Here is a 21,090-nt window from a genome sequence, read left to right on the forward strand (position 1 = left end):
CTTTGTGAGTTCAAAGCCCACTGTGGGCAGGTTGTGAATTGGAATTCCGTTTCTAAAATCGAGCAGTGACCATGAATCTGTTGGATTGTCGTTAAAAACCCAACTGGGTCACCGATGAACCTTGAGAGAAGGACACCTGCCGTCCTTACCCGGTCTGGGCCTGTGTGTGACTCCAGTCCGACACCAACGTGGTTCACTCTTGACTTCCCTCTGAAGTGACCCAGTGAGCAAGTAACCGTGGTTGAATTAAAGCCCCACTTTCCCAGTGCTGCCACCAATGGCCATTAAATGCCAACATTACCAGCAGTGCCCAAATTCCGAGAATGAATTTAAAAATCTGGATCCTTATAATAATTTAACCCTTTTCTGGACCGAACACTTGTTTTTTCCCGTCCAATTGCTTTTGTCTATGAGAGGAGACAGTTCCTCCAAAAGACAAGAAAAACTTGCATTTATAAAGCGCCTTTCATGACCACCGGACGTTCCAAAGCGCTTTACAGCCAATGAAGTACTTTTTGGAGTGTGGTGACTGTTGTAATGTGGGAAACGCGGCAGCCAATTCGTGCACAGTAAGATCCCACACACAGCAATGTGATAATGACCAGATAATCTGTTTTAATGATGTTGGTTGAGGGAAACATATTGTCCCCAGGACACCAGGGAGAAAACCCCCGCTCTTCTTCGAAATAGTGTCCTGGGATCTTTTGCATTCACCCGAGAGGGGCAGACGGGGCCTTGGTTTAATGTCTCATCCAAAAGACAGTACCTCTGACACTCAGCACTGCCCCTCCAACAATGCGGCACTCCTTCAGTACTGCCCCTCCAACAGTGCAGCACTCCCTCAGTACTGCCCCTCCGACAGTGCAGCATTCCCTCAGTACTGCCCCTCCAACAGTGCAACACTCCCTCAGTACGGCCCCACAACAGTGCGGTACTCCCTCAGTACTGCCCCTCCGACAATGCGGCACTCCCTCAGTACTGCCCCTCCGACAGTGCAGTACTCCCTCAGTACAGCCCCTCCGACAGTGCGGCGCTCCCTCAGTACTGCCCCTCCAACAGTGCGGCACTCCCTCAATAATGCCCCTCTCACAGTGCGGCACTCCCTCAGTACTGCTCCTCCGACAGTGCGGCGCTCCCTCAGTACTGCCCCTCCGACAGTGCGGCGCTCCCTCAGTACTGCCCCTCCAACAGTGCGGCACTCCCTCAATAATGCCCCTCTCACAGTGCGGCACTCCCTCAGTACTGCTCCTCCGACAGTGCGGCGCTCCCTCAGTACTGCCCCTCCGACAGTACGACGCTCCCTCAGTACTGCCCCTCCGACAGTGCGGTGCTCCCTCAGGACTACACCTCCGACAGTGCGGTACTCCCTCAGTACAGCCCCTCCGACAGTGTGGCGCTCCCTCAGTACTGTCCCTCCGACAGTGCGGCACTCCCTCAATAATGCCCCTCTCACAGTGCGGCACTCCCTCAGTACTGCTCCTCTGACAGTGCGGCACTCCCTCAGGAATGCCCCTCCAACTGTGCGGCACTCCCTCAGTACTGCCCCTCCGACAGTGCGGCATTCCCTCAGTAATGCCCCTCCAACAGTGCGGCGCTCCCTCAGTAGTGCCCCTCCAACAGTGCGGCGCTCCCTCAGTACTGCCCCTCCGACAGTGCGGCGCTCCCTCAGGACTACCCCTCCGACAGTGCGGTGCTCCCTCAGTACTGCCCCTCCGACAGTGCAACTCTCCCTCAGTACTGCACTGGAAGTTTCAGCCTAGATTGATGTGCTCAAGTCCCTCGAGTGGGACTCGAACCCACGACCTTCTGACCCAGAGGTGAGGATACCGCCCAGTGAGGCACAGCTGACACAGATACGTGGTCAGTCACACCTTCCAGCTCTGGCCAGACATTAACCTGAGCCCGTGCTCCTTGTCTCTCTCAACCCTCTGCCAACCCAATCCTTAACTGTTTGCTCAGTTACATCACAGAACTGACCGAGCTCATCAGAGTGAAATCGGCGGGAGGGGGCGACGAGTCCACGCAATTTACCCGGTTCTTCCCGGCCTTTGTCTGGGCCGTTCGAGACTTCACCTTGGAGCTGAAGTTGGAAGACAAGGACGTGACGGCCGATGATTACTTGGACAACGCTCTCAAACTGAAGCATGGTGAGCCCGGTGCAGCCGAGAGACTGAGCGAGCCCGAGTTACAGAGCCCTTCGTCAGTTCAGCGCCCCTCCCGGTCAATCCCCCTCCCCTCCCCCAGTTACATCGGGGCATCAGCACAAAAGCAGGCCGCTCGTTCCAACCGGTCTGTGCAAAGTGGCCCCAAAACAGCTGCAAAAATGGAGTATGATCAAATCTGTGGAGGTTTGTAGACAGGCTCAGTGAGTGGGCAAAAACCTGGCAGATGGAGTATAATCTGGGAAAATGTGAGGTTATTCACTTGGGCAGAAATAATAGAAAAGCAAATTATAATTGAAATGGAGAAAAATAGCAAAATACTGCAGTACAGAGGGACCTGGGGGTCCTTGTGCATGAAACACACAAAGGTTAGTATGCAGGTACAGCAAGTGATCAGGAAGGCAAATGGAATGTTGGCCTTTATTGCAAGGGGGATAGAGTATAAAAGCAGAGAAGTCCTGCTACAGTTATACAGGGTATTGGTGAGGCCACACCTGGAGTACTGCGTGCAGTTTTGTTCTCCGTATTTAAGGAGGGATATATTTGCATTAGAGGCAGTTCAGAGAAGGTTCACTAGGTTGATTCCGGGGATGAGGGAGTTGACTTATGAGGAAAGGTTGAGCAGGTTGGGCCTCTACTCATTGGAGATCAGAAGAATAAGAGGTGATCTTATCGAAACGTATACGATTATGAGGGGGCTTGACAGGGTGGATGCAGAGCGGATGTTTCCACTGATGGGAGAGACTTGAACTAGAGGGCATAATCTTAAAATAAGGGGCCGCCCATTTAAAACTGAGATGAAGAGGAATTTCTTCTCTCAGAGGGTTGTAAATCTGTGGAATTCTCTGCCCCAGAGAGCTGTGGAGGCTGGGACATTGAATATATTTAAGGCGGAGATAGACAGATTTTTGAGCGATAAGGGTGTGAAGGGTTATGGAGAGCGGGCGGGGAAGTGGAGCAGAGTCCATGATCGGATCAGCCATGATCGTATTAAATGGCGGAGCAGGCTCGAGGAGCCAAATGGCCGACTCCTGCTCCTATTTCTGATGTTCTTATGATCTTATGCTATTTATAAGGATTTCCAGGAGTCTGTTGGTAGAGTCCCACTCAAGAGACTGTTATCGAATGTAGAAACCCATAGAGTTGAAGGCAAATTATTGAGCTGGATAGGAAATTGTCTGAGCGGCAGGAGGCAGAGAGTAGGGATTATGGGAGGGACTGTAATTGACCGCATAGGCTAGTGGTGGCCCACAGGGATCTGTGTTGGGGCCTCAACTATTCACAGTATTTATTAACGACTTATATGATGGCATAGAAAGTCATATATCCAAATTTGCCGATGATACAAAGATAGGCGGCATCGTAGGCAGTGTCGGCGAAAACAGAAAATTACACCGGGATATTGATTGATTAAGTGAATGGGCAAAACTGTGTCAAATGCAGTTCAATGTCGGCAAAAGTGAGGTTATCCACTTTGGACCTCAAAAGGATAGAACAGGATATTTCCTCAATGATGAAACGCTAAAAGCAGTGGTGGTCCAAAGAGACTTGAAGGTCTAGGTACATCGATCATTAGAATGTAACGTGCAGGTACGGAAAATAATCCAAAAGGCTACTGGGATGCTGGCCTCTATATCCCGAGGACTAGAATACAAGGGGGTAGAAGTTATACATCCGCTGTATAGAACCCTGGTTAGACCACACCTGGAGCACTGTGAGCCGTTCTGAGCACCATACCTTCGGGAGGATATATTGGCCTTGGAGGGAGTGTAGCGTGGGTTTACCAGAATGATACCTGGACTCCAAGGGTTAAGTTACGAGGAGAGATTACACAAACTCGGGTTGTATTCTGTGCTGTATATTCTGTTATATCTAATACTCTAAGTGTGGTCTCACCGAGGTATACGGAGACTTAGGGCTGGATTTTCGGCGCCTTGCTGGCTCTGTTTTCGCCCTCGAGTGGGGGGCAATGACAGCAGTGAGCTTGTCCGGGCAGACGGCCAGCTCCCAGCGACCCGGCGGGGTTTTCGGGGCCGGTTTGGGCGAGGCACACGGAGCATTACCGCCCGCGAGAGCCGAGCCGGTGTGCAACGCCCCCGAATGTGACACCAGCTCGATTTGTGTCTCCCATCCGACCCGTAGCGCCACACCCCCCCACAGAGCGCACCTGCTGGGAACGCCTGTGAACGCGGGCAGTCCGAGTCGTGGCATCCTGCAGAGCGTCCCCTGCTGGGAACGCCTGTGAACGCGGGCAGTCCGAGTAGTGGTATCCTGCAGAGCGTCCCCTGCTGGGAACGCCTGTGAACGCGGGCAGTCCAAGTTGTGGCATCCAGCAGAGCGTCCCCTGCTGGGAACGCCTGTGAACGCAGGCAGTCCGAGTCGTGGCATCCCGCAGAGCGCCCCCTGCTGGGAACGCCTGTGAACGCGGGCGGTCCGAGCTGTAGCTCCTCCCAGAGCGCCCCCTGCTGGGAACGCCTGTGAACGCGGGTGGTCCGAGCTGTAGCTCCTCCCAGAGCGCCCCCTGCTGGGAACGCCTGTGAACGCGGGTGGTCCGAGCTGTAGCTCCTCCCAGAGCGCCCCCTGCTGGGAACGCCTGTGAACGCGGGTGGTCCGAGCTGTAGCTCCTCCCAGAGCGCCCCCTGCTGCGAACGCCTGTGAACGCGGGCAGTCCGAGTAGTGGCATCCCGCAGAGTGTCCCCTGCTGGGAACGCCTGTGAACGCAGGCAGTCCGAGTAGTGGCATCCCGCAGAGCGTCCCCTGCTGGGAACGCCTGTGAACGCAGGCAGTCCGAGTTGTGGGATCCCGCAGAGCGCATCCTGCTGGGAACGCCTGTGAAAGCAGGCAGTCCGAGTCGTGGCATCCCGCAGAGCGCCCCCTGCTGGGAACGCCTGTGAACGCAGGCAGTCCAAGTCGTGGCATCCCGCAGAGCGCCCCCTGCTGGGAACGCCTGTGAACGCAGGCAGTCCAAGTCGTGGCATCCCGCAGAGCGCCCCCTGCTGGGAACGCCTGTGAACGCGGGTAGTCCGAGTTGTGGCATCCCACAGAGTGCCCCCTGCTGGGAACGCCTGTGAGCGCGGGCGGTCCGGGCTATAGCGCCCCCCCAGAGCGCCCCCTGCTGGGAACACTTGCAAACGGGGGCGTTCCAAGCTGTAGTGTCCGCAGTGGAGGAAGGAATATCGACCCCCGGTAGGTGCGATTGGTTTTTATTGCGATTTACGTGGAGTTGGTGCGACTTATTTGTTGGCAATATTTTTGGAGCTTAATTTTCAGTTTTTTCCTTCTCTACGCTCCCAGGCTGGCTGTTGAGCTGGGGGTTTTCCCATGCTCAGCCGGCCTAATGCTCTAAGAAAGGTCCCTTACTGCTCCACCCCACACTCAGGGCCTAGATGACCTATTTTTCTTACTCAGACACGAACTGATCCCGGACGCTATTAAGACCGCCACCTCTCCATTACTGCCCTGAGAGGATCTAAGCGGAAATCCAGACCCAAAACTGCACATTTTCAAGGCATTGGCTACACTGAGCACCAAACGCTTCTCGCCAATCATCACTTACATAGAAACAAAAACATAGAAAATAGGTGCAGGAGTAGGCCATTCGGCCCTTCGAGCCTGCACCACCATTCAATAAGATCATGGCTGATCATTCACCTCACTACCCCTTTCCTGCTTTCTCTCCATACCCCTTGATCCCTTTAGCCGTAAGGGCCATATCTAACTCCCTCTTGAATATATCCAATGAATTGGCATCAACAACTCTCTGTGGTAGAGAATTCCACAGGTTAACAACTCTCTGAGTGAAGAAGTTTCTCCTCATCTCAGTCCTAAAGGGCTTACCCCTTATCCTTAGATTATGTCCACTGGTTCTGGACTTCCCCAACATCGGGAACATTCTTCCTGCATCTAACCTGTCCCATCCCGTCAGAATTTTATATGTTTCGATGAGATCCCCTCTCTTCCTTCTAAACTCCAGTGAATACAGGCCCAGCCAATCCAGTCTCTCCTCATATGTCAGTCCGGCCATCCCGGGAATCAGTCTGCTGAACCTTCGCTGCACTCCCTCAATAGCAAGAGCGTCCTTCCTCAGATTTGGAGACCAAAACTGAACACAATGTTCCAGGTGGGGCCTCACCAAGGCCCTCTACAACTGCAGTAAGACTTCCCTGCTCCTATACTCAAATCCTCTTGCTATGAAGGCCAACATACCATTTGCCTTCTTCACCACCTGCTGTACCTGCATGCCAACTTTCAATGACTGATGAACCATGACATCCAGGTCTCGTTGCACCTCCCCTTTTCCTACTCTGCCGCCATTCAGATAATATTCTGCCTTCGTGCTTTTGCCTCCAAAGTGGATAACCTCACATTTATCCACATTATACTGCATCTGCCATGCATTTGCCCACTCGCCTAACCTGTCCAAATCAACCTGCAGCCTCTTAGCGTCCTCCTCACAGCTCACACCGCCACCCAATTTAGTGTCACCTACAAACTTGGAGATATTACACTCAATTCCATCATCCAAATCATTAATATATATTGTAAAGATCTGGGGTCCGAGCACTGAGCCCTGCGGCACTCCACTAGTCACTGCCTGCCATTCTGAAAAGGACCCGTTTATCCCGACTCTCTGCTTCCTGTCTGCCAAACAGGTCTCAATCCACATCAGTACATTACCCCAATACCATGTGCTTTGATTTTGCACACCAATCTCTTGTGTAGGACCTTGTCAAACGCCTTTTGAAAGTCCAAATACACCACATCCACTGGTTCTCCCTTGTCCACTCTACTAGTTACATCCTCAAAAAATTCCAGAAGATTTGTTAAGCATGATTTCCCCTTCATAAATCCATGCTGACTTGGACCAATCCTATCACTGCTTTCCAAATGTGCTGCTATTTCATCCTTAATGATTGATTCCAAATTTTCCCCACTACTGATGTCAGGCTAACTGGGCTATAATTATCCGTTTTCTCTCTCCCTCCTTTTTAAAAAAGTGGTGTTACATCACAACTTTCCAGTTCATAGGAACTGATCCAGATTCAATAGACTGTTGGAAAATTATCAGCAATGCATCCATGATTTCTAGGGCCACTTCCTTAACTACTCTGGGATGTTGACTATCAGGCCCGGGGATTTATCGGCTTTCAATCCCGTCAATTTCCCTAACACAATTTCCCACCTAATAAGCATATCCTTCAGTTCCTCCTCCTCACTACACCTTCGGACCCCTAGTACATCGGGAAGGTTATTTGTGTCTTCCTTTGTGAAGACAGAACCAAAGTACTTGTTCAGTTAGTCTACCATTTCTTTGTTCCCCATTATAAATTCACCCGAATCCAACTGCAAGGGACCAACATTTGTCTTCACTAAACTTTTTCTCTTCACAGATCTATAGAAGCTTTTGCAGTCATTTTTTATGTTTCCGGCAAGCTTCCTCTCGTACTCTATTTTCCCCCTCCTAATTAAACCCTTTGTCCTCCTCTGCTGTATTCTAAATTTCTCCCAGTCCTCCGGCTTGCTACTTTTTCTGGCTAATTTACATGATAGAACATAAGAACATAAGAATTAGGAACAGCAGTAGGCCATCTAGCCCCTCGAGCCTGCTCCGCCACTCAACAAGATCATGGCTTATCTGGCTGTGGACTCAGCTCCACTTCCCCGCCCGCTCCCCATAACCCTCTTCCTTGGATTAACAATATCCTTAATTTCCCTTGTTAGCCACGGTTGAGCCACCTGCCCCGTTTTATTTTTACTCCAGACAGGGATGTACAATTGTTAAAGTTCGTCCTTATGATCTTTAAACGTTTGCCATTGCCTATCCACCGTCAACTCTTTAAATATCATTTGCCAGTCTAATCTCGCTAATTCGCGCCTCATACCATCAAAGTTACCTTTCCTTAAGTTCAGGACCCTAGTTTCTGAATTAGCTTTGTCACTCTCCATCTTAATAAAGAATTCTACCATATTATGGTCACTCTTCCCCAAGGGGCCTCGCACAACAAGTTGCTAATTAGACCCTTCTCATTGCACATCACCCAGTCTAGAATGGCCAGCTCTCTGGTTGGTTCCTCAACATATTGGTCTGGAAAACCATCCCTAATACACTCCAGGAAATCCTCCTCCACCGCATTGCTGCCAGTTAGGTTAGCCCAATCAATATGTAGATTAAAGTCGCCCATGATTACTGCTGTACCTTTATTGCATACATCCCTTATTTCTTGTTTGATGCTGTACCCAACCTCATTACTGCTGTTTCGTGGCCTGGACACAACTCCGTCTCGTGTTTTCTGCCCTTTGGTATTCCGTAGCTCCACCCATACCGATTCCACATCATCCAAGCTAATGTCCTTCCTTACTATTGCATTAATTTCCTCTTTAATCAGCAACGCCACCCCGCCTCCTTTTCCTTTCTCTCTATCCTTCCTAAATGTTGAATACCCTTGGATGTTGAGTTCCCAGCCTTGGTCACCCTGGAACCATGTCTCCGTGATGCCAATCACATCATACCCGTTACCTGCTATCTGCGCAGTTAATTCGTCCACATTATTCCGAATACTCCTCGCATTGAGGTACAGAGCCTTCAGGCTTGTCTTTTTAACGCACTTTGACCCTTTAGAATTCTGCTGAAAAGTGGCCCTTTTTGTTTTTTGCCTTAGGTTTCTCTGCCCTCCACTTTTACTATTCTCCTTTCTATCTTTTGCTCTGTCTCTATTTTATACCCCTCTGTCTCCCTGCATTGGTTCCCATCCCCCTGCCATATTAGTTTAACACCTCCCAAACAGCACTAGCAAACAGTCCCCCCAGGGCATTGGTTCCGGTCCTGCCCAGGTGCAGACCACCCGGTTTGAACTGGTCCCACCTCCCCCAGAACCGGTTCCAATGTCCCAGGAATTTGAATCCCTCCCTTCTGCACCATTCCTCAAGCCATGTATTCAGCTGAGTTATCCTGCAATTCCTACTCTGACTAGCACGTGGCCCTGGTAGCAATCCTGAGATTACTACTTTTGAGGACCTACTTTTTAATTTAACTCCTAGCTCCCTAAATTCGTCTTGTAGGACCTCATCCTGTTTTTTACCTATATTGTTGGTACCAATATGCACCATGACAACTGGCTGTTCACCCTCCCTTTTCAGAATGGCCTGCATCCGCTCCAAGACATCCTTGACCCTTGCACCAGGGAGGCAACATACCATCCTGGAGTCTCGGTTTCGGTCGCAGAAATGCCTATCTCTTCCCCTTACAATTGAATCCCCTATTACTATCGCTCTCCCACTCTTTTTCCTGCCCTCCTGTGCAGCAGAGCCACCCAGGTGCCATGAACTTGGCTGCTGCTGCCCTCCCTTGATGAGTCATCCCCCTCAACAGTACGCAAAGCGGTGTATCTGTTTTGCAGGGGGATGATCGCAGGGGACCCCTGCACTACCTTCCTTGCACTGCTCTTCCTGTTGGTCACCCATTCCCTATCTGGCTGTGTACCCTTTACCCGCGGTAAGACCAACTCACTAAACGTGCTATTCACGTCATTCTCAGCATAGTGGATGCTCCAGATTGAATCCACCCATTGCTCCAGTTCCGCAAAGCGGTTCGTCAGGAGTTGGAGGCGGATGCACTTCCCGCACGCGTAGTCGTCAGGGACACCGGAAGCGTCGCTGATTTCCGAGTGAACCTTCTCTGAACTGCCTCTAAAGCAAGTATATCCTTTCTTAAATATGGAAACCAAAACTGCACGCAGTATTCCAGGTGTAGCCTCACCAATACCCTGTATAGCTGTAGCAAGACTTCCCTGCTTTTATACTCGATACAAGGGAACAACGATGTGGTGGCAGCGATCCCCTGTGTATGGGGGCGAGTGTCAGTGTGACTCACTGTTATCTGGACCATCCCACCAGTGCACCATCCGTACTTCATACAACCAGAGAATCCTTATAGCACAGCAAGCGCCATGTGGCCCTTTGTGTCTCTGCCGTCTCTTTGGAAAAGCAATCTGATTATTCCCACTCACCCCTGCTCTTTCCCCATAGCCCTGCAAATTTTTCTCTTCAAATACTTATCCAATTCACTTTCACGTAAGACCATAATAGGAGCAGGAGTCGGCCATTCAGCCCCTTGAGCCTGCTCCGCCATTTAATGAGATCATGGACTCAGCACCACTTCCCCGCCCGCTCCCCATAACCCTTCACTCCCTTATCGCTCAGAAATCTGTCTCTCTCCACCTTGAATATATTCAATGGCCCAGCCTCCACAGCTCTCTGGGGCAGCGAATTCCACAGATTTACAACCCTCTGAGAGAAGAAATTCCTCCTCATCTCAGTTTTACATGGGCGGCCCCTTATTCTGAAAATATGGCCCCCAATTTTAGTTTCCCCCACGAGGGGAAACATCTTCCCTGCATCCACCTTGTCGAGCCCCCTCATTTTCTTTTATGTCTCAGTAAGATCACCTCTCATTCTTCTAAACTCCAATGAGTAGAGGCCCAACCTACTCAACCTTTCCTCATAAGTCAACCCCCTCATCTCCGATCGAGTGAACCTTCTCTGAACTGCTTTCAATGCAAGTATATCGTTCTGTAAATACGGAGACCAAAACTGCACGCAGTACTCCAGGTGTGGTCTCACCAATACCCTGTACAGTTGCAGAAGGACTTCTCTGCTTTTATACTCCATCCCCCTTGCAATAAAGGCCAACATTCCATTGGCCTTCCTGATCACTTGCTGTACCTGCATACTAACTTTTTGTGTTTCATGCACAAGGACCCCCAGGTCCCACTGCACCGCCTGAGCGAGCAGTTTATATATGTTCCTATGTTCTTAAGTTCATACTCCCCTTCTCCAGTTCATCTCCTTCCCCTCTTCATCCTCCTCACCTCCTCCACCTCTTCCTCCCAATTCCTGCGGTTAAAGGGAAATTCCCACCATTCATTCACTCCCATCGTAGGCCGCCAGCGCTCGGTGTTTAAGGGGAACGGGTGGCATTGCATGTCCAGGAGAAATCCCGTTGTGTGTTTTTGACACCAGTACTTTCTCCCCCCGCCTCCTGTGCCTCTCTCCTGCAGTGCTGGGAAACCTGGCCCTCACCTACGTGGACGCCATCCGCAGCGGGGCCGTCCCGTGCCTGGAGAGCGCCGTCCATGCGTTGGCGCAGATCGAGAACACAGCGGCGGTCAGCGAGGCCACCAAGGCCTACGAGGAGCAGATGAGAGATCTGGTCGAGTTCCCGACAGGAACGGTGGAGGAATTATCGCAGATCCACGATCTGTGTCAGTCGCAGGCCCTGGAGAGGTTCATGAAACGATGCTTCCAGGACCACGAGCAGAGATTTCAGCAGGCGTTCATGGTGAGTTCACTTACTGCAGTCACCGGCAGCTCTTGTGTCCATATCGTTCTGCCACTGGAAACAATTTCTCGTTATTTACTCTATTAGAAACATAGAAAATCGGAGCGGTAGTAGGCCATTCGACCCATCGAGTCTGCACCGCCATTCAATATGATCATGGCTGATCCTCTATCTCAACACCATATTCCCGCCTTTTTCCTGTACCCCTTGATGTTTTTTGTGTCTAGATATCTATCTATCTCCCTCTTAAATATATTCAGTGACTTAGCCTCCACAGCTTTCTGAGTGAAAACATTTCTCCTCATCCCGGTCCAAAATTTCCTACCCCGTATCCTGAGACTGTGACCCCTTCTTCTAGACTTCCCAGCCCCGGGAAACATCCTACCCGCATCCAGTCTATCCAACCCAGTCAGAACTTTATAAGTTTCAATGAGATCCCCTCACATTCTTCTAAACTCTAATGAATACAGGCCCAGTCGACCCAATCTCTCCTCATACAACAGTCTGCCATAGACATAGAATCATAGAAACTAGGTGCAGGAGTAGGCCATTCGGCTCTTCGAGCCTGCATCACCATTCAATAAGATCATGGCTGCTCATTCTCTCAGTATCCCTTTCTTGCTTTCTCTCCATACCCCATTGATCCCTTTAGCCGTAAGGGCCATATCTAACTCCCTCTTGAATATATCCAATGAACTGGCATCAACACCACTCTGAGGAAGGGAATACCACAGGTTAACAACTCTCTGAGTGAAGAAGTTTCTCCTCATCTCAGTCCTAAATGGCTTACCCCTTATCCTTAGACTATGTCTGGTTCTGGACTTCAACATCCGGAACATTCTTTCTGCATCTAACCTGTCCAGTCCCATCAGAATGTTTCTATGAGATCCCCTCTCATCCTTCTAAACTCCAGTGAATACAGGCCCAGTCGATCCAGTCTCTCCTCATAGGTCAGTCCTGCCACCCCAGGAATTAGTCTGGTGAACCTTCGCTGCACACCATCGATGGCAAATATATCCTTCAGTAAGGAGACCAAAACCCTCATGATTTTGAACGCCTGTCATATCTCCTCTCAACCTTCTCTGCTCCAAGAACAACAATCCCAGCTTCTTCAGTCTCTCCACAAAACTGAAGTCCCACATCCTTGCTACCCCTGCGGTAAATCTCCTCTGCACCCTCTCCGAGGTCTTCACATCCTCACTAAATTGTGGTGATTGTACGCCAACCATCGCTGCATTCTCCAGGTAAATAACGCGCTTTCTGCGCACAGGGCGATTTTATTAACTTTCCAATGACCAGGGAGGCATAGAGTGAGAGGGGTTTGGCTTTAAACTTCCCCATGGTCCAGGGTGCAATAGACTGTATGCACATTGCCCTGCGAGCACCTTTAGGGGAAGCGGAGGGGTATTGAAACTGAAAGAGATTCTACTCCCTTAACGTGCAGCTCGTTAGCGATCACAAGCAGATAATCATGGCAGTAAATGCACATTTTCCAGGGAGCATCCATGATGCATACATCTTGCGTGAGAGTACTGTCTCTGGCGGGGGAGCAGTGAGAGTTTGTGGCAGAGGTGCAGCAAATGAGGGTACGGGGCCCAGAAGAGCCGAGGGCCCAGGGGTAGCACGGGCCAGCCCACACTGCGATATGTGTGCACTAGGTCCGCGCAGCAGAGCTGGTCTCCAGTCGTCCTGGTTAACCCTTGCCACTGGACCAAGACCTAGCTCTGTCAAGCCCGTGTGGTGGCTGGTGTGCAACGGTCACCCCACGTTAAAAAAATCCATGCACTAGCAGCTTCCCCCCCCCTCAATTGGAGTTCAGGACTGGAACATCGGGTCCTTCATTGAAACATCTGTGAACTCATGGAAGCAAGTCATCCTCGTTCGAGAGTCCGCCAATAATGATGATGATGATGAAATTGTGGTGATATGTCCAGATATTGGATAACTTTCTCTCTTACTTCCTGTTCTAAACATTACTTCCTGTTACAATTTTTGATGAAGCATTTGTGGCAACATTTTCCATTGTAAATTTTTATGTCAACATTTCCCGTTCAATTTTGTTGCGTCAATTGTCACGCTGTAGTGACATGCCCTGTCCACGAGGTGGTGTTGTGGAGCCAGCTGCCGAAGTCTCTTCTCCTCACTCCGCCATAAGGACATAAGAAATAGGAGCAGGAGTTGGCCATTCGGCCCCTCGAGCCTGCTCCGCCATTCAATAAGATCATGGCTGATCTTTGACCTCAACTCCACTTTCCCGCACGATCCCCATATCCCTTGATTCCCCTAGCCTCCAAAAATCTATCTATTTCAGCCTTGAATATGTTCAGAGACTCAGTCTCCAAAACCCTCTGGGGCAGAGAATTCCAAAGATTTCACAACCCTCTGAGTGAAGAAATTCCTCCTCTTATTCCACCACTTATCCTCAGACACTGCCCCCCTAGTTCCAGACTCCGCAGTCAGGAGAAACATCCTCTCAGCATCTACCCTGTCAATCCCCTTCAGACTCCTGTATGTTTCAATATCACCTCTCATTCTTCTAAACTCCAGAGAGTGTAGGCTCATTCTACACGATTTCTCATCGTAAGGCAGCCCCCTCATCCCAGGAATCAGTCTGGTGAACCTTTGTTGTTCCGCCTCCAGGTAGGTATGTCCTTCTTGAGATAAGGCGACCAAAACTGTACGCAGTACTCCAGGTGTGGACTCACCAAGGCCCTGTACAATTGTAGCAAGACTTTCTTACTCTTATACTCCAACCCCCATGCAATAAAGGACAACATTCCATTTGCCATCCTTATTGCTTGCTGTATCTGTATGCGAGCTTTCTGTGTTTCTTGCAAAAAGACATCCAAATCTCTGAACACCAACATTTAAAAGTTTCTCACCATTTAAAAAATGTTTTTCTAGTCTTGCTACCAAAGTGAATAACCTCACATTTCCCCACATTATACTCCATCTGCCACCTCACTGCCCACTCACTTAGTCTATCTATATCCCTTTGCAGACATTTTCCCACCTAGCTTTGTATCGTCAGCAAACTTGGATACTTTGCACTCGGTCCCTTCATCTAGGTCGGTAAATATTGATTGTAAATAGCTGAAGCCCCAGCACTGATCCTTGCGGCACCCCACTAGTTACAGCCTGCCAACCTGAAAAAAACCTGTTTATCCCTACTCTCTGTTTTCTGTCCGTTAACCAATCTGCTATCCATGCGAGTAAATTACCTCCAATCCCATGAGCCCTTATCTTGTGTAATAATCTTTTATACGACACCTTATCAAATGCCTTTTGGAAATCTGAATATACTACATCCACTGGTTCCCTTTTATCTACCCTGCCAGTTACATCCTCAAAAAACTCTTAATAAATTTGCCAACCATGATTTCATAAAACCATGTTGACTCTGCCCAATCATATTATGATTATCGAAGTGCCTTGACACCACTTTCATAACAATGGATTCCAGCATTTTCCAGATAACTGATGTCAGGCTTACTGGCGTGTGGTTCTCTGTTTTCTCGCTCCCTCCATTCTTGAATTACAGTGTTATATTTGCTCTCTTCCAATCCGCTGGGACCGTTCTAGAATCTAGGGAATTTTGTAAGATCAAAACCAAAGCATCCACTATCTCTGCAGCCACCTATTTTAGAACCCTAGAATGTAGAACGTCAGGTCCAGAGGATTTGTCGGCTTTTAGTCCCATTAGTTTCTCTACTACTTTTTCTCTACTTATATTAATTACGTTAAGTTTTTCACCTTCATTAGCCCCTTGGTTCTCCACCACTATAGGTATGTTTTTTGCGTCCTCTACTGTGAAGACAGATGCAAAATATTTGTTTAACGTTTCTGCCATTCCCGTCTTCCCCATAATAATTTATCTTGCCTCAGCCTCAAAGGGACCAATGTTTACTTTTGTTGCTCTCTTCCTTCTTACATACTTCTTACAATCTGTTTTAAAATTTCTGGATAGTTTTCTCTCAGTCTATTTTTTCCCTTTGTAGCAATCTTTTGGTCATCCTTTGCTGGTGTCTGACACTCTCCCAATCCTCAGGCTTACTATTCGTCAAAAAATTATAATCTTCTTCTTTCCATCTAATGCTATCCGTAACTTCTTTAGCAAGCCACGGATGGGTCACTTTTCCTGTGCCGTTTTTTTTTCTCAATGCAATGTATTTTTGTTGAGAATTATGAAATACTTATTTAAATGCGAGCCATAGTTTATCTACTGCCACATTTTTAATCTATTTTCCCAATCCATTTAGTCAGCTCGGCCCTCATACCTCTGTAATTGGCTTTATTTAAGTTTAAGACTCTAGTTTTGGACTGAGGTAAATCACTCTCAAATGTAATGTGAAGTTCTATCATATTATGATCACTCTTCCTCCAAGTATCCTTTAAGATGAGATTGCAACTTAACCCAGTCTCATTACGCTACATCTTGTGTGTAGCTGACCAGTGGGGAAATACACTGGCTGGGAATGTATTGTCTGTTTAATTGCTCCACAGATTGGCTAATTGTCCTTTGATGAGAAGAATTTGGGGTTTTGTCGGGATTTTAGTGCATGAGAATGACCAATTAGAACTGCACATTCAACCTGAAATATTGGGACACAAACTGCCAATCTGTCTGGCCACATCATCATAGGCAGTCCCTCGGAATCGAGGAAGACTTGCTTCCACTCTAAATGTGAGTTCTTAGGTGACTGAACAGTTCAATATGAGAGCCACAGTCCCTGTCACAGGTGGGACAGAGAGTCGTTGAGGGAAGGGGAGGGTGGGACTGGTTTGCCGCACGCTCTTTCCGCTGCCTGCGCTTGTTTTCTGCATGCTCTCGGCGATGAGACTCGAGGAGCTCAGCGCCCTCCCAGATGCTCTTCTTGCACTTCGGGTGGCCTTTGGTCAGGGACTCCCAGGTGTTGGTGGGGAAGTCGCACTTTATCAGGGAGATTTTGAAGGAGTCCTTGAAACATTTCCTCTGCCCACCTGGGGCTCCCTTGCCGTGAAGGAGTTCCGAGTAGAGCGCTTGCTTTGGGAGTTTCAATGCGGACAATGTGGCCCTGCCCAGCGGAGCTGGTCAAGTGTGGTCAGTGCTTCAATGCTGGGGATGTTGACCTGGTCGAGGACGCTAACGTTGGTACGTCTGTCCTCCCAGGGGATTTCCAGGATCTTGCGGAGACATCGCAGTGGGTATTTCTCCAGCGATTTGAGGTGTCTGCTGTACATGGTCCATGTCTCTGAGCCATACAGGAGGGCGGGTATCACTACAGCCCTGTAGACCATGAGCTTGGTGCCAGATTTGAGGGCCTGGTCTTCGAGCATTCCCTTCCTCAGGCGGCCAAAGGCTGCACTGAAGCAATGGAGGCGGTGTTGGACCTCGTCATCGATGTGTGCCCTTGCTGAAAGTCGGCTCGTGAGGTATGGACTCATACGATCCGGTCACACAAATGCTGCTGAAACATGCATAGAACATAGGGAGATAGGAACAAGAGGAGGCCTTTCAGCCACTTGAACCTCTTCCACCATTCAATTGGATTGTGGCTGATTTCTAACTCAATGCCATTGACCCATGTTTATTCTTGATTCGATAGAACTGCGACCCGCGTAAGTACCTTTGTGTCCTTGTTGATCACAGGACGCAGTGGCTGGAATATATTCCAGCATGTGTGAGAAGAACTGCCAAGAATCTAAGGACAAATCGGCCGCCATTATTTTTGATCTCGGAGCTACGATGGAAGAAAACTCAAGCAAGGGGCTTACACAAAGCCAGGAGGATACATGGAGTTTGAGAAGGACACAAAAACGCTGATTAAGAGATACCGGGACACACCGGAGAAAGGAGTCCAGGTACGGTTTAGAATGGCCAGAACATTTCTGGATTATTTGAGTCGGGATCCCAAAGTATTTGATGCCAAACAGGAAAGGCAAGGTCTAATTTTGCCCGTGTCCTAACTCGCACCGAGTCCCGCTCACCCATCACCCCCTGTGCCCCGTGTCCTAACTCGCAATGAGTCCCACTCACCCATTAACCCCTGTGCTCGCTGCCCCATGTCCTAACTCGCACCAAGTCCCACTCACCCATTAACCCCTGTGCTCGCTGCCCCATGTCCTAACTCGCACCGAGTCCCGCTCACCCATCACCCCCTGTGCCCCGTGTCCTAACTCGCAATGAGTCCCACTCACCCATTAACCCCTGTGCTCGCTGCCCCATGTCCTAACTCGCACCAAGTCCCACTCACCCATTAACCCCTGTGCTCGCTGCCCCATGTCCTAACTCGCACCGAGTCCCGCTCACCCATCACCCCCTGTGCTCGCTGATCTACATCGGTTCCCGGTCCAGGAACACCACGATTTCAAAATTCTCATCCTTGTTTACAAATCCCCCCATGGCCCTCGCCCCTTCCTATCTCTGCAATCTCCTCCAGCCCTGCAACAACCCTCCGAGATCTCTTTCACATCACTGAATTTAATCGCCCCCCGCCATCGGTGGCTGTGTCTTCAGCTGCCTGGGCCCTAGACGCTGGAACTCCCTCCCTGAATCTCTCCACCTCTCTCTCCTCCTTTAAGATGTTCCTTAATAAGAACATAAGAACATAAGGAGTAGGAGTAGGCCATTCGGCATCTCGAGCCTGCTCTGCCATTCAGTAAGATCATGGCTGATCCGATCATGGACTCAGCTCCACTTCCCTGCCCGCTCCCCACAACCCATTATCCCCTTATCGTTTAAGAAACTGTCTATTTCTGTCTTAAATATATTCAATGACCCAGCTTCCACAGCTCTCTGAGGCAGAGAACTCCACAGATTTACAACCCTCTGAGAGAAGAAATTCCTCCTCATCTCAGTTTTAAATGGGCGGCCCCTTATTCTAAGATTGTGCCCTCTATTTCTAGTCTCCCCCATCAGTGGAAACATCCTCTCTTTGGCACTTTGTCAAGACCCCTCATAATCTTAAATGTTTCGATAAGATCACCCCTCATTCTTCCTCCCACCTTGCCCAAGCTTTTGGTCACCTGTCCTAATACCTCTGTGTGTGGATCAGTGTCAGATTCAAATGGCGGGTGCCTCCTGCCCTGTGGCCTTTTGACCGTTCCTCTCAGTTTCTCGCTCGAACACCGAGCATTGTTGGAGGATGGCGGACCTCGCTAAAAAACGCATGCACCCGTTCCCTCCGCAGGCTGAGCAAGTTCTTCACGGCTTACTGGAAAGTAAAAGTGAACTCTCAGAGTCCCTTCGACAGGCCGATGTAACCCTGACGGCGAGAGAGAAGGAGCTCGCAGGTACAGTTCTCCGAAAGCCCACGGAGCCGACGGCCAGTCAGCGCTGGCGCCCGAGAGGGGTCAAGGATTCGCGCTGGGGTCAAGAGTCAATGGGGTCGGCATCCTTTCCTTCTCAGAGTGGACCTTTTCAGACAGCTTTAGCATCTCACAGCACGGATTGAGGCCATTCGGCCCATCGTTACTGTGCAAGAGCTGTCCAATTAGACCCACTCCTACCGCTCCTCCTCCACACCGCTTGTCCTTGCCCCACTTGTGATCAAGTGAGGAATCTCGGTGTAAGTGGATGGCCCCTCGGTGTTTACCTGACTCGGACTCAGAAACACGCCCGACTTTCCCCTAGCTCGGGATGGCCGAAAGCACTTTGCAGCCAATAAACACGTTTTGGAGTGTTGTCGCCGTTGTAACGTGGGAAACACGGCAGCCACATTGCGCACAGCCAGCTCCCACAAACGGCAGTAAGGTCGTGAGCAGTGATGTTGGTTGAGGGGTGAATATTGGCCCCCAGAACACTGCCCAGAACTCCCCTGTTCTTCCAACAATGGCCGTGGGACCAGAGAGGGAAGACATGGTTAAAGGTCTCATTCGAACGACAGCACCTCCGACAGCGATAGAAAATATGCTGAAGCAGAAAAAGAGGGTGTATGACAGATGTCAGTTTGCAAATACATCCGAGAATCCGGCTATATATAGAGAGGAGAAGTGAACTAGAAAATAAAAAGGGAAAAGAGAGGGTCTGAGAATCGCATGGCAGCTAACATAAACAGTAATCTAAAAGTCTTCTATAGGCATATAAATAGTAAAAGGGTAGTAAGTGGAGGGCTGAGGCTGATTAGGGAGCAGAAAAGGAGGCCTATGTTTGGAGCAGAGGCTGTGGTGAGGTACTAAATGAGTACTTCACCAAGGAAGAGGACACTGCTGAAGTCGGAGGTAGTGGAGACACTTGATAGGATAAAAAAAGGTATTCGAAAGGCTGGCTGTAGCTAAAGTAGATAAATCTTCTGGAGCGGAGGGCATGCATCTGAGGTTGCTGAGGGAACTGAGGGCGGATATCGCGGAGGCACTGGCCATAATATTCCAATTCTCCGTAGATACTGGGGTGGTGCCAGGGGATTGGAGAATTGCAAATGTTACACCAGTGTTTAAAAAAGGGTGTAAGGATAAACCCAGCAACGACAGACCGGTCAGTTTAACCTCGTTGGTGGGGGAGCTTTTAGAGACAGTAATCAGGGACAACATTAACAGTAAACAACAACATCTTATATTTATATAGTGTCCCAAGGCGCTTCACAGGAGGGCTGTAAGACTAAAAACTTGACACCGAGCCACATAAGACGAAATTACGGCAGTTCACCAAAAGCTGGGTCAAAGAGGTCGGTTTTAAGGAGCATCTTAAAGGAGGAAAGAGAGGTGGAGAGGCGGAGAGGTTAAGGGAGGGAGTTCCAGAGCTTGGGGCCCAGGCAGCTGAAGGCACGGCCACCGATGGTGGAGCGATTATAATCAGGGATGGTCAGGAGGGCAGAGTTAGAGGAGTGCAGACATCTCGGGGGGTTGTGGGGCTGGAGATTACAGAGATAGGGAGGGGTGAGGCCATGGAGGGATTTGCAAACAAGGATGAGAATTTTAAAATCGAGGCGTTGCTTAACCGGGAGCCAATTTAGGTCAGCAAGCACAGGGGTAATGGGTGAGTGGGACTTGGTGCGAGTTAGGACACGGGGCAGCGAGCATAGGGGGTGATGGATGAGTGGGAATTGGTGCGAGTTAGGACACAGGGCAAAGGGGGTGATGGGTTTGCGGAACTTGGTGCGAGTTAGGATACGGGGCACAGGGGGTGATGGTGAGCATGACATGGTGTGAGTTAGGATACGGGACACAGGGGTGATGGATGAGTGGGACTCGGTGCGAGTTAGGACACGGGCTGCCGAGTTTTGGATCACCTCTAGTTTACGTCGGATAGAATGTGGGAGGCCAGCCAGGAGTGAGTCGGAATAGTCAAGTCTGGAGGTAACAAAGGCAGGGATGAGGGTTTCAGCAGCAGATGAGCTGAGTCAGGGTGGAGACGGGCGATGTTACAGAGGTGGAAATGGGCAGTTTCAGTTATGCTGTGGGTATGTCGCCGGAAGCTCATTTCAGGGTCAAATATAACACCGAGGTTGCGAACAGTCTGGTTCAGCCTCAGACAGGAGTTGGGGAGAGGGATGGTGTCGGGGGCTGGGGAACGGAGTTTGTGGCGAGGACTGAAAACCATGACTTCGTTCTTGCCAATATTCAACTGGAGAAAACTTCTGCTCATCCAGCACTGGATGTGGGACAAGCAGTGTG

At 49.8% G+C, this 21,090-nt stretch overlaps 1 pseudogene; it reads left to right on the forward strand.

The window, feature by feature from the left end:
- Positions 1–20,297, forward strand: part of LOC139241109 (guanylate-binding protein 1-like) — a 32,125-nt pseudogene extending 11,828 nt beyond the window's left edge.
- The last annotated feature ends 793 nt before the right edge of the window (positions 20,298–21,090 follow it).

The sequence above is a fragment of the Pristiophorus japonicus genome, chromosome Y, assembly GCF_044704955.1.
Source record: "Pristiophorus japonicus isolate sPriJap1 chromosome Y, sPriJap1.hap1, whole genome shotgun sequence".
Taxonomy (NCBI): Eukaryota; Metazoa; Chordata; class Chondrichthyes; family Pristiophoridae; genus Pristiophorus; species Pristiophorus japonicus.